The sequence below is a fragment of the Papio anubis genome, chromosome 8 (assembly GCF_008728515.1).
Source record: "Papio anubis isolate 15944 chromosome 8, Panubis1.0, whole genome shotgun sequence".
In the NCBI taxonomy this organism is placed as follows: Eukaryota; Metazoa; Chordata; class Mammalia; order Primates; family Cercopithecidae; genus Papio; species Papio anubis.
This window is the reverse complement of record NC_044983.1, coordinates 125974791-125987078: the sequence shown is the minus strand read 5'-3', so window position 1 is coordinate 125987078 and position 12288 is coordinate 125974791. Positions and strand designations below refer to the sequence as shown.

At 44.2% G+C, this 12288-nt stretch overlaps 1 long non-coding RNA gene across 1 annotated transcript in view; it reads left to right on the top strand.

Annotated features, from left to right (window-relative positions):
* Positions 1-1164: 1164 nt before the first annotated feature.
* Positions 1165-12288, top strand: part of LOC110744013 — a 73119-nt gene continuing 61995 nt past the window's right edge. The window contains exon 1 of the long non-coding RNA XR_002524017.2: positions 1165-9177. This is a non-coding gene — a long non-coding RNA (uncharacterized LOC110744013). The remainder of the gene's footprint in view (positions 9178-12288) is intronic.

Genomic DNA, 12288 nt, shown 5'->3' with positions numbered 1-12288 from the left:
CTGATCACTTGAGATCAGGAGTTTGAGACCAGCCTGGCCAACATGGTGAAACTCCGTATCTACTGAAAATACAAAAAAATTAGCCAGGCATAGTGGCGTGCACCTGTAATCCCAGCTACTGCTACTTGGGAGGCTGAGACAGGAGAATTGCTTGAACCCAGGAGGCAGAGGTTGCAGTGAGCCCAGATCGAGCCAGCCACTGCACTCCAGCCTGGGTGACACAGCTAGACTCTATCACAAAATAAAATAAAATAAAATAAAAGTCATATTATCTAAATCATGCAATTCATTCTTTCGGTACATTCATTCCTTCAAAAAGCCATTCATTAAGTACCCTCAACACACCCTCACTCTAATTAGAGAAGCGACAGGAAAACACACAGGTCTGAGAGAAGTGTGATGCTCACTCTGATGGAGACCCGATGGAGGCCTATGATCACGGAGAGACGTCAGGCTGGCCTGATCCCAGAAGCCGTGTTTAGCCACTTTTCTGGACGAGAGGCCCTGGAGTGGGATTTAGAGGACCAGTTACAGTTAGTGAAGTCAAGAAGGGTCCAGGAATCTGGAAAGAAGGACATATGTGTGTCCAGGCCTAAGATGTGGAAGGACATGCCGCTTTTATACAACAGCAAAACTGGGAAAGACGTGCAAGTCCTCAGAGACCCAAGAATGAGGGTTTGGTGCCCATAGTGCAGACATGGCATAACAAATGCTAAACTGCTTGACAATATTTCAAACTCAGAGTGGAGAGAAAGGGACTATTACCAATGTTTTAAAAGCTTTCCTAGAAGAGGCTAGCAAATGCGTCTGTAGTTATTTCTAATGATGTGCAAGCTAAGTAACTCATGCCCTTTTGTGTTTGCTCAGCCTCTCAGGCTTGAGTTTTTCTTACAACTCATTCATGTTGCTTTCCTGGCTTCTGCTGGTACTGAATTGGCCACCTTGCTTTTAGCTGACTGACATCATTTACTATGCCCTATTGAAGAAGTTCTTTTTTTTTTTTTTTTTTTTGAGATGGAGTCTTGCTTTCTCACCCAGGCTGGAGTGCAGTGGCGCAATCTTGGCTCACTGAGAGCTCCACTGCCCGGGTTCACGCCATTCTTCTGCCTCAGTCTCCTAAGTAGCTGAGACTACAGGTGCCCACCACCACGCCCGGGTAATTTTGTTTTTGTATTTTTAGTAGAGATGGGGTTTCACCTTGTTAGCCAGGATGGTCTCGATCTCCTGACCTCGTGATCCACCCACAGAAGTCCTTAAATTGAGGTCTATAGACTCCTTGTGGGATTCAAGAATTAAGGAAAGATCCATGAACTTAAAGGAGAACAAAAGTTACATCTTTTTTTTTTTTTTACTAATCTCTAACTTAAATTTAGATTGTTCTTCATTCTTCAGTGTAGGCAACAAACCATGGTAGTATTAGCAATGCTTCTACCTGTGGGTTCATTACCAGTAGGAACAACTACTGTTTCCATTTTTTTACAAGGGTTGTTGCAGAATCTCAAAATAGTGTTTGCATCCATTGCTACTTTGAAACTGCAATACATATTTGACCTGCCATTGGATCTTATTATTTAACACCTCAACAAAGCACGTATATTTCTATATCATAAGATGCAAATTTTTTTTTACATTTTGATAATCATTTCTCAATAGAATTGGTTTCCTCTGTAATGCTATATATTTCATTTTAAGCATTTAATCCATTACTCTGAGAAGGGGTCTATGGCACAAAAAAAAAAATCTTACTAATCCCCACTTAGATGCTTCTATGTGCTTTAAACACAAATGAACACATTTAATTATTGCCGACATAATTAATTCTAATTATTGCTGCTGGCTTTTACAGATGGAAAAAAACTGAGTCACAGAAAGATTAAGTGAACTACAAAGTGCCACATAATCTGGAAGTGGCAGGGCAGGGAAGGGATCTCAACAGCCTGGTTCCTGAGGCCATGCCCTCAACCACTGGGCTGTCCTGCCTTCTAGAAGAACCTGGACAGGGCACAGGCCCAGAGCCCCAAGGGCCTCAATTTCATCCTAGAGGTAAGGGAAAGAGCAGGAGGAGAGGCAATTGCATCTGTGCTGGGGAAAGATAAGAGAATGAAGTAGAGGAGCCTGGAGTGAGATGTGGTTAGAAACCCAAAAGGCAGGAAATGGCCCAAACCAGAGCAGTAGCTGTGTGCAGAAGAGTGGTAATCAATTTCGCCGATCTTTAGGCTATGGAATAGAGAATAAAGTGCTCCCAACCAGATAGCCAGGTAACTGAATAAGGTTCTTTTCTCATCAACTCTGCTATCCTAAATCAAGAAAGCAAAACAATGATTCTGAGGCCAAATACAACCCATGGAGTAGGGGCTAAAAGCTAATTATTTAGAACATTTGAGTTGATTTGGATGGTCAGGGGTGAGCCATTGGATGCCCAACAATTTCCAATCCAGTTCCACACCCTTTGGTTGACCCAGTAAGCACCAGATATAGTCAGAGGTCAAAGGAGAGACAAGGACTACACAATGTGGCCTAAAGGAGGTGCCCTGGGATTCTGTGAGGCCAATTCTTCATTGAGTGGGACTACTCTGAGCATTGCAGGGCACTTAACAACCCTAAGCCCTGGACGTGAAATGCCTTTAGCACTGCACCTCATCACTGTGATAGCCAAAAACTACTCTCCGACATTTTCAAATCCCCCCACTCCCTAGGAAGCACTCCCACCCTGCTTGACAGCCTCTAGGCTACAGACAAAAGCAAGAATCAGAGGCGCCGCTGGATCACATAAGAGTGATTCCTGCAATCCTGCAGCAAAGTTCTGTTATTAATAATTCAGTCCTAACCACAGAGTCTTCCCTGGATGTGCTCTCTGTAAATCCGCTGTGCCTTTATCCATGCTGTTTCCACCTCTGACCACACCATTCTCCCGTGCATATCAGCCGGGAGAATTCTCCCGTGCATATCACTCAGCATCTGGCACGTGGTCAGAACTCAATATCCATTAGCCATTATGCACACCTGCTCTGTGAAGCCAGTTCCACTTCTCTGGGGAAATAAGGCACACTTTCCATAACCACCATGCTTTACACTTACCTCCATTAAAACAGTGACCAAACGGCATTGTGATCATTTATTTCCAAATAGAATGCACATTTTCTAATAGACACTTGGGAAGGTGTGTTGAATGAATGAATAAATAATATCTTAATTTGCCCAGCAATCTGTACTGTCAACAACTCAAGCAGATCAGGTCATATTTCAATTTTGCTGAGAAGAAAACTGTAAGTCTCCCTCTTCCCCAAAAAAACTACCATTTATTGCCTGTTTAATAAATGTTATTTATTAAATAACGTATAATAATGTCATTAAATGTACTGCCCTGACAATTCCTGATTGTATGGCATTGTGTGTTTGCAGTGTACTATCACTTTAAATGCATTGTACCAGTTAATAGGAAGTCTAAGAGTTTAGGTGGCTCTCCCAAGGTCAAGGCCACATAGCCAGTAAGGGAAGGGCTGATCTGCACACAGAGTTCCTGTGCCTTGTGATCTGTGGAGTTTATCTGGACACAGCAACTAAAGGGGCACAAAGCAAATCTGTACATATTAGGATTTATAAAGAGGGGAATATTAGGGTGGGAACTCTTTAAAAAAGGATTTCAGGATGATACCTTTAAAAGCATAAGCTCCCTTGTAAGTTAAAAATCTTCCCGATTTACAATCACCAATTTTCTCACCCAGCTCTGCAGGAAGACACCAGTTGCAGGAAGTGGGGCCACCTGCATTTCCAGGAACACAGACATCCAGGAAGTGCCAGGAAGGTGGTGAATGTCCCCAGCCTGTACGGGTTGCCATCGGTCCCTACTGGCCCCTGCAATTCCTCCTCTGGTGTGAGTGACTGTGTTCTTGGTTCTGCTTGCTAAGAGCTTACCTAGGAGAGAACCCAGCACTCAAAGAGACCACAGGGCGTGCTTGGCTCCAAAAGACACCCGCTTTGGGCTGAGGTTGGGGGCTGCATTTTGCATTTGCCTCAATGCCTGGGTGGTCTCCAGGGCTGGTGCCAAAGAGCACACATTGCAGCAATTTAGCAGAGACCACAGAAGTGGGTGAGAGCGGCGGAGGTTGAAGTGGGTTTGGAGACAGGTTCCACAATCCCACCCTGCCGACTCCCTCTTGCCACCCACAGAATAAAAAGGTGCTTCTGGTCCATGCACAGTGTATTGCAAAGGCTGTTTTCCACGCTGGGCAATCAATTGCCAGGTACTACCCTCCCTGAGCCTCTGTTTACTCACATATGAAAATAAGGGTGAGAATGTTCACCATTTAGGCTTAACATGAGGACAAGATGGTGCCTTGTTTAGGTGCTTATAATGAATTCAGTGGTAGAGAGAGGAAACTTTTGTTATCCACAAGGCTGAGAGGGTGCACAATTCAGTTCAACAACTATTTATGTTAATAGCTGCACCATTCCAGTCCCTTCTCCAGAAGAATACAGAGATGGAAAAGATACAGCCCCAGCTGTCATATCTCTGATATGAGGCCTGGTTTTCATTTTCTTTCAACATGGCATGACAGAGAAGGCAATCAGGATGTAAAAGGAGGCGAGGGCCCTGGTGGGAGGGATGGAGGTTAAAGGGCTGACCCCCAAGAGGCCTCCACTCTAGAGGCCTGGGGCCTGGGTCGGATTAAACTTGACACCACCTTTTAGTAAGAGTACCATGTAATGAGGGCCTGCCATGTGCCAGCCCCATGCTAAGCACATCAAATACATCATCGGATTATCTTCAAAGTGATCTTTGAATGAATGATGATCTCCAACTCTGCAAAAGAAGCATCATTAACCCTCTTTTAGAGGCAGGGAGGCAGCATGTGTACTGGTTAAGGATGTGAGCTTCAGAATTGAGCAGCTGTGTGACTCCTGCAAGTGGTTTAACCTAAGCCTCAGTTTTTTCACCTGTAAAATGAAAACCATGCATAGCTCCCTCCTGGGTTTATTTAGGAAAGTTAAAAGCAATATACATTTAACTGCTTAGCACAGTATCTGGAAAATCCATTGTGGTTACTATGAAATGGTAGCCTCAAGATAATGTATACTGTGTTCAAAATACTGTGGGTGCTTAACAAATATTAGCTTTCTGACTACATTTACCGTGCTACCCCTCCTGCCCACCAGCCCCACCTGAACTCTGCATTCCTAGTGCTTAGCACAGAGTTGCACTCCACTGCACTGACTGGAGACATGAAATGGTATTATAGAGTGAGGATGTCAGGCCACAGCATTCCCTCTAGATCTGTGATCCTACTGTTTTATGCTATAACATCTTTTGAGAATATAAGCATGCCCCTCCCCCTAACTCTGTCTCTCTCATGCACAAACATACGCACACACACATCATTCACATTTAACATCTCAACAATCTGCGAGTTCCAGGAGACAGGAGACCCATTTTAAGATGTACTCGAGTCCAGTACCCCTTGGCTACAGTGCAATTACTTGCCAATACAGTCCTTAAAAGAGAGCCGGGCTCTGACAGCTATAGTTGATGCTCTCCAGGCCACCCCAGTGGGCCCCACAGCTCTGGCTCCTTCACCTGATGGTGACCCAGTGATTCGGCCCTGCCACCTCTGGCCAGGTTTTTCTGTTTTCCCAGCCAGAGCAGCAACACTCCAGGAATCAAAATGAAAACAGGAAGAACTCTAACCTGAGCAAGAGGTTTTTTGTAATGGACCTATGCTTTCATATGGCAGTCACACAAAGGCACAGACAGAAATAGTTACTGCAAACTGTTTCCCTTCGAAGCTTCTCCTTCCAAGGAGATGCTTGTCATCATAGAGACTGCTTGTTTGGGAAGAGCTGACTGTCAGTGCATGGTCGGTTCAGGCAGGGAAGCGGATTCCAGAGGACCAGGGCTGTAGCTATTACCAACAGCTGTCAGAGCTGGAAATGTGGAAACATCTCTGAGCCAACCTCCATCCACTCATACATGAAATCCGAAGGGGAGAGAACATTCCCTCTCTGGAAAGAGGGTAAGTGTTCATTTTTCTTCTTTTGCCTCTATTTATTTCCCCCTTTCAGAGATAAATTTGCTATCCTGCAGGTCTGGAACTAAGAGATGAATGCTGCTCCCAGACAATGGGATTATTTTCTCTCACAGATTGAAATAGGACCTTGTCTCCATACAGCACACTGAGTTTTGTTTTGTTTTGTTTTGTTTTGAGGGGACAGGGGTCACTGTGTTGCCCAGGCTGGAGCGCAGTGGCTATTCACAGGTGCGACCATAATGCACTAGCAGCCTTGAACCCTAGACTCAAGCAATCCTCATGCCTCAGACTCCTCGAGTTGAGTAGTTGGGACTACAAGTATGGGCCACCATGCCAGGCCTACCTTGAGTATAATTCAATTAAATTCAACAAGCATGTGCTGAAGGCCAACAACAGGACAGGCACCTTTGCTAGAGGTTTGGGAAGCAGAGATGTATCGTCATCCTCCCTTAGCCTGAGTTCTTTCTAAGTATCCTTACTAGAATACCTTACACAGGGTCCTGCCCTGTAGAAGGGCCCACTCACTCACTCATAATCTTCCCACACTCCTTCTCCAGTAATTTGGGTTTTCCTAAAGATTTCATTTACCCAGTTATCTTCTCTTGGGTTCAGACAACCATCTTCAACCCTTCACTTTCCTTTAGCAATAGGTTCAGACAATTCTAACTGCTAAGTGACCCAAAATTCCATCCCTCTCCATTGGGTCCTTATTGCTAACTGCTATGGACTATTCAACTTTTTTGGTTTCTGCCAAGACTCATGCTAGACCTTCCTTATTGGACTCCTTTACCTTCAGTTTCTCTATTTCCAAATTCTCTTCACACTGTATCCAGAACCATCTATCTCTAACATAGTCTGACTATGTCTCAACCCAGGCTTCACACATTTGACTGGTACCCATTTTCTCTAACATGAAATTTTCATTCTAATTCACAGAGTGCACAAAGCCTATCTTTGCTCAGGCTGCTATTGCAAAATACTGTAGACTAAGTGGCTTAAGCAAGAGAAATGTATTTCCCACAGTTCTGGAGGCAGGGAAGTCCAAGATCAAAATTTTGGCCAACTTGGCTTCTGGAGAGGGCACCCTTCCTGGCTTGCAGAAGGCTACCTTCTTGCTGTGACTGCACATGACCTGTCCTCAGTGGTTGTGCATGGGGAGTTACAGTAAGCTCTCTCTTCCCCTTCTTTACATGGCCCTGAAGCTATGGGATTACTATCCCACCCTCATGACCTCATTTATCCTTAATTACCTTCTAAAAGCCCTATCTCCAAACACAACCACACTGGGGATTGGGGCTTCAACATATGAATTTGGTGGTGGGGACACAACCCAGTCCATAGCAAGGTCCTTCTCAAACTGAGTTCAATTTCTCTCTACTGTTGTCTCCAATTACTCCTCCATCCCACACTCCTGCTGGGCCTTACCACAAGGAACCACTTGAAGGTGTCCCAATACTGTAGCTGACTCATGTCTCTGGCATCTGTTGTTCAATAACCAGAGTAAGGTGGGCACCACTGTCCTGCCACAACGCCATTTTAAAGTGAATGCCTGGTTACACCTTGATCATATTACCCTAATGTCAGGATCTCTGCTCAAAGTGGCCATGTACTCCCTGCTAAGATGGGAAGTGAAGGCTTATCTATGTCCAGGGATGTTAGAAGGAGGTGCCATGGGAAATCTTGGATTAAGGGCTGAGCTTGTAGAAGAGGGCTGAGCAGAGAGGGCACAGAGGAACATTACTGCACACTGGCAATGGGATGGTCATTATCTATTGGGAGTTCCCACAGGACATAAAGGTGAGGAGCAACTCCACAATTCCCAACCTCCAACACATCCCAACTCTGCGCAAGATACGGTTTGGCTGTTTCCCCACTCAAATCTCATCTTGAATTGCAGTTCTCGTATTTCCCATGTGTCGTGGGAGGGACCCGCTGGGAGATAATTTAATCATGGGGCGGTTACTTTCATGCTCTTCTTGTGATAGTCAGCGAGTTCTCACAAGAGCTGATAGTTTTATAAGTTTTTCCCCTTTTGCTGGGCACTTATTGCTGCCGCCTTGTGAAGAAAGATGCATTTGCTTCCCCTTCTGCCATGATTGTAAGTTTCCTGAGGCCTCCCCAGCCCTGCAAAACTGTGAGTCAATTAAACATCTTTCCTTCATAAATTACCCAGTCTTGGGTATGTCTTTATTAGTAGGGTGAAAATTGATTAATACAGGACATCGATGCTGCTTGCTCAGGTGGAGACCTGTGGTTTCTCAATCTTGCATCCTCTGATTCTGCCCTTGTCCTTTTTGTGTGGCAGACTACAGAATGCCCTCGGAAATCTCTTCTCCCACAGTGGCAGTGTTCTAGCTGGGCACATGACTGCCCAAATAAGTCATCATTTCCTAGCCTCCCTTGCAGCTCATTGAAGCCATGTGTTTCGTTCCTGGCCCATGATATGTGGCCAGAAGTAATGTGCTCTTAAAAAGAATGCATGTGGATTCTACTGGTCCTTTTCTCCTCTCCTTCTGGCTGGAGATGGTGACAGCTAGAGGGATCACCTTGGACCTGGAGGGAGAAGTTACACTTGAGGATGTAAAGCTGCCCTGCCCTCAGGGCCTCCCACCTCTGCAGTGTTATATGGGAGAGAAAGAAGCATATCCCCATCTAACTCACTGTATTTGGTAGCCTCTGTTAGATCAGCATAGCCCATATCCTTACTAATAAACCTCACCCCATAGTGTCTTTGTATCTAAGCCCTTGCAACACAAAAATTGCTTCATTTTCTCCTCTCCCCCACCACCCACCAAGTACATTCCCCAGAAATGGCATCTATTATTTTTAAATTGATATACTTATATGATTGGGATGTTCACAAATGTTCTGGCATGTCTCTCTTGGGACCATATTAAAACTTATGTGTTTCCTCCATCTTTAACTCAGGCAGAGACACATGACTTGCTTTGGCCAATGGAACATGAACAGAAGTGGCATGTGTTCATTCTGGGGTGATGCCGTCGTGGCCAGTCCAAGTACTATAGTCTCCCTTCCCTACTGTGGTGATCATGCAGCTCACATTTGAGGTGGAACCTCCACCCACCCGAATCCCAAATAAAAAGACGTGAAGCAGTACCCCTAGCCAAGGAGCCAAGGACATGTAGCACAGGTAAGAAATAATTATTTGTTATTAGAAGCCACAAATATATGGAGGTTGTTTGTTTCTGCAGCATAACTTAACCTAGTCCTGACTGATACTGAGGTCAACCAGACTTGATGGAAACAAAGCCTTAGAGGAAGCATTGTGAAATATACAAGTGAGACACGCATGATGACAATGTAAGACACTGAGAGGTCATTCCAGGGTAATGCCTGTTTTAAGTATTTTCTTCCCCACCGCTGGACCCAAGCTTCCCTCTTTGGCTCTGCCTCCACATGAAAGAACCTGGTTCCATGGCATGTCAAGGTAGAAGAGGAGGAGTTGTGTGGCCCTGCCGGGGGTGGGGAAACAAAAATGAGGGGAAATGTTTACCACTGACATTGTTTAGAATTGCTCACACATGATAAGAAAAAACAGAGCAACCTTTAATCAATTTAATTTTCTGAAATTGTCTACAGACAACACACTCATTAGGTGCACTGGTCAGTCACCGTTCATTACCTCACATAAGCACATCACTGTCTTGGCTTTATCTCTGGGTACCCAGGGATGAATTCAGGGATTGCTGGAGAGCTAGAGTCTGGGATGGAGAACAACTCACCACTTAATCCTGAAATATTACCTACTACATGGATGCTGTTTCTTCTACCACTATGGTTTCTATCACTTTCTTTGACTGGTGAAGTCCTTCATGGTTCAAGACGAAGTTCATGTTATCTCCTGTGTAAATCTTTTCACGATACCCCCAGGCAGATTGAGTTGTTACCACTACTGTGATTCCAGGACATCCTGTGCACACCACTGTTATAAAGCAGCAGTTGTTCATTCACATGCCTTTCTCTTCTACCATGTAATGAGTTCCTCAAGGGCGAGGTGTGTGTCTGCTTTCTTTTTTGTCCCTACAGTAAGCACGACGCCTGTTATAAAGTTGGTGTTCCGTGCATATTCGTGTTGACTTTGCAAGTATTTCTCTATTTCCTACCACGTGTCAGCCTCTGGACAAGGCCCTGTGGATACAAAGACACATAGTCCACTGGGTGTGAAAGGCATATTGTGACCCATCTCTGTCCCTCATTCAGAAACATTACTCTCTTTCTTTCCTGCCTGGAAAGATGAAAGTCATCCTTCCACTTGTAAACTATATCATGCATTAGAATGCAATCTGCTTCATGGCCTAAATTATGTATTTTCCTCCAGGTTGTTAAGGCATCACAGAAGAATGTCTACTAGCCAAAAATCTATTTTGAATGTAGAGGAGGTCATTCCGTCTTTGCAATAATTGTTACTTTCCAGCCACTGGGTTCCCTCAAGGTTGAACCCCACCACTGCCCCCCTCCCCCATGCTTCATCAGCATCTGCTTTTGTTTCCAACTTGTGACTGTCACAAGAAATGACCCAGACATCTCAGAGGGCTGATGAGTTTTTATTTTTACTACCAGTCTGTTGCAACATTTGGCAAACAGGGGGAGGAGTTATTATATTATGTGATTTTAATGTGATAATAACTAATACTTTGTATCTTGCACAGAATGCTTAGATGTATCAGACAAGCCTTTTGCATACATTTGCCCAACTACTTTTCACAACAACTCCATGATATGATTACTATTATTATCCCCATTTTACACAGAAGTAAACTCTGACGCATGAAGATAAAGCCATTTGCCCAGATAGTAAATGCTAGATTCAGAACCTGTATCAGATTTGTGTACCTTCAAAGCCAGATAACTGGCATGAGCCAGCTCATACTGGCTTGAGAGAGCTGATTGTACACATCTGTTTCCAGCTCCACATCCATTGACATCATTCTGGTTACTTGAAATTGACCATGGCAGGAATATTTACACCACAGAAATTGGCTATCACTACAAATTAGGGCTTCTTTTCTTCTGGAGACACAGTTTTTAAACATTTAACAGCACACCGATAGATAGGTATGGTTTTCTGACTAGGAGGAGGGAAAAATAAGAAAGAGAAGAAAGGACAGGGGAATTTCTGTTTTTCCTGAGGCTTTGATTTTATAGACCCACTTAACAGAGAAACAATCCTAGAATATGAGTCAGCTCAAAAAGAGAGCTTAAAAATAAGTCGAAAATAATCTCTCTAAATTTCATCCATTTTAACACTCTATGACTCCAAAACCTGAAGTTTTTTCATCCACATCAAGAGCCTACTATGTGCCAGGCCCTGTTCTTGGGAGCTTACACCTGGGGGCTGAAATCTTTATGCAGAAGTTTCACTCTCCCAGTTGGAATTGCGGAACTTGCAAGTGAGTCTATGATTGGGACTCCCAGGCAGTGTCTGGGAAAGGAAAACAAGCAGAAGGCGATCTGGGGTTATCTAGTTCTGCAGAACCTCCTTCTCTCACAGGTTTTCTTCTCGGGTAACCCATATACGTGGAGCTTAGGAACACCCGTGAGGTGTGGTATTGCTTCAATCAATGCCAAAATCTGGGTCAGGCCTCACTTTCTGTCACCAGCCCCACAGACACAGCCTTTACTCCTTTCCCTCTCAGTAAGGACAGACACCCAGACAATTCCCTGGTCAGATTCATTTATTTATTTACCGAGCGCCTGTCTCGTTCAGGGGCCCTGAGATAGGCATTGAGGATACCAAGATGCATCAGGCAGAACTTGGGTTCTAGGAGTTCACAGTCCAGTGGGAGAGAAAGATAAGGAGACAATAACAATAGAATGGGCAGAAAGGATGCCTGCCCTTTGCTCCAGAGGGAGACATTATCCCCATCTTCCAAGGCTGTAAGCAGACTTACCCTTTGCTCCAAAAGAAGATGCTTTATCTTCCAAGGCTGTTTGCTATTAAAACAACCTTGAAAAGATAGTCCAGAATAAAAGCCATACGTGCCTCTGCTTGCAAGACATGCAGAAATGCAAAAGACCCATGGAGACTTGTTTTCCAGCAAGCTGTTAGAAGTTACAGTCTTTGTCATATCACTGTATATTCACTTCACAGCATTTTAGAAGAAAGGGAGTATGCATCACTTTTTCATTGTTTATGAGATTGGTATTCCGTGTATTAAGTTGCTTGTCTTATAAATTTGTTTCTGGTATTGACTGTATCCTCTACATTTTGTCTGTCAGTTTTTAAATAAACCAGCAGGGT